The following is a 2,500-nucleotide window of genomic DNA, read 5'->3' on the forward strand; positions in this document are numbered from 1 at the left end:
TTTTGCTCTTCTCTTTTCTTCCTTACCCTCCGTTGGTTTCTCCTCGTTCTCTATTCTTTCTTACTGTCCCACTTCCTTTCCTCTCCATCACCATCCTCTTCTTCTTTATCCTCTCCATCTTCATCTCCCTCCTCCTCTTGTTCTTCTTTCTTTTCCTTCTCCTCTCTCTCTTCTTCCTTCTCTTTCTCCTCGCCCCTCTCTTTCTCCCTCCCTTCCCCTCCCTCCATTCTCTCCTCCTCCCCTTCCTCTCCCTCCATTCTCTCCTCCTGAATCGGAGTTTACTCTGCGTAACAAAGACATAAACGCAGACACGGACGAACACAGACCACGAAAGGTTAGAAAGAGAGAGGAAGGGAAAGAGGAAAAGAAGGAGAGGGAGGAAAGGAGGTGGGAGGGAAAGAGGGAGGGAGGGAAGGAGGAAAAGAAAGAGAGGGAGGAAAAGAAGGAGAGGGAAGAATGGAGGGAGGGAGGGAGAGAGGGCGGGAGGGAAAGAAGGAGGAAGGGAGGGAAGGAGGAAAAGAAGGAGAGGGAGGAAAGGAGGGAGGGAGGGAGGGAGAGAGGGAGGCAGGGAAGGAGGAAGGAAAGGAGGAAGGGATGGAGGAATGGAAGGAGAGGGAGGAAAGAGGGAGTGAGGGAGAGAGGGAGGGAGGGAGAGAAAAGGAGGAAGGAAGAAGGGAAGGAGGAAGGGATAGGAGGGAGGGAGGAAGGAGGAAAGGAAATAGGATAGGAGAGAAAGGAGGAGGGACAGGGAGGAAGGAAGGAGAGAGAGAGAGAGAAGGAGGTTCAGATATCGAGAAAAGAGTATAAAACATGAAGAAACAAAAGAAAAAAAGGAAAAGAAATAAAAAAGAGAACAATAAAAAAAACTAATTAAAAAAGAGAGAACTAATATATTGGTAATCTAATGCAATCACAAAAATAACGCAAAGACGAAGTATATAAAAGTTGTATTGAGGTCACACGTGCACTGATAGAATGTGCATTTCTGTATTTATTTTTCTTTATTGTTTTGTTCAATCATTCATTTATGCATTTATGTATATATGTAGATGCGTTTATGCATGTGCATGTATTAAAATATTTTTTTGTTTTGTTTTTCATGACCAGACTTTGAAATTAACTTCGCTAGTGATAATGATAATAATGATAATGGTAAATGTGTTGATGATAATTGTAATGTCAGGATGATAATCATAATGGTAATATTGGTAATGGCATCAAATGTGATAACGGAAGTACTACTACTACTTCTACTATCATTATCAATGAAAAATGAAAGCGGTCACATAATGATTAATGCAATGATTCGTGTAAATCACAAAGGTAATATATATATATATATATATATATATATATATATATATATATATATATATATATATATATATATATATGTGTGTGTGTGTGTGTGTGTGTGTGTGTGTGTGTGTGTGTGTGCACATATATGCATGTCTATGTATGTATATATATATATATATATATATATATATATATATATATATATATATATATATATATGTGTGTGTGTGTGTGTGTGTCTGTGTGTGTGTGTGTGTGTGTATGTATGTATGTATATATCTAAACACACATATACCTTTCTCTATGTTTAAATGTATTTTATATATTTTTATATATTTATATATATTATATATATATATTTTATATATATATATATATATATATATATATATATATATATATATATATATATATATATATATATATATATATATATATATATATATACCTTTATGTTTATATGTATTTTCATATATGTTTATATATATATATATATATATATATATATATATATATATATTTATATATACTGTATATATGTATATGTGTGTATGTGTGTGTGTGTGTTTGTGTGTGTGTGTGTGTGTGTGTGTGTGTGTGTTTGTGTGTGTGTGTGTGTGTGTGTGTGTGTGCCTGTGCGTATATATATGTTTATGTATATGTTGATATATATATATATATATATATATATATATATATATATATATATATATATATGTGTGTGTGTGAGTGTGTGTGTGTGTGTGTTTGTGTGTTTGTGTGTGTGTATTCATATTTATATGTATATGTGTGTGTGTGTGTAGAAAGACTGACACACACACACACACCAATCAATCTACACACACACACACACATATATACACACACAAACACACACGCGCAGACCCCGTCAGTCACCCTCCCCCTCCCTCACCCCCCATCCCCCTCACTCAAGCCTGTCCTGAGGCGGCGAGGCGAGGGCGGAGGCGGAGGCGGCGCTGAGGCGAGGCGGCGCTCGAAGGAACACCTGCCTCTCTCCTTAATGAAGGCGGAGGCGCACTTCCGTCCAGGGTTTGTGTAGCACTCTTCATGCGCGCTGCAATTTAGCGGGATCTGAATTTAGTTATTATTTTTATGGTTATTTTTTATTATTGTTATTGTTATTATTGTTGTTGTTATTATTGCTAGTTATTATTGTTATTGTTATTGTAATTATCATTAT

Source organism: Penaeus vannamei, chromosome 10 (genome assembly GCF_042767895.1).
Source record: "Penaeus vannamei isolate JL-2024 chromosome 10, ASM4276789v1, whole genome shotgun sequence".
Taxonomy (NCBI): Eukaryota; Metazoa; Arthropoda; class Malacostraca; order Decapoda; family Penaeidae; genus Penaeus; species Penaeus vannamei.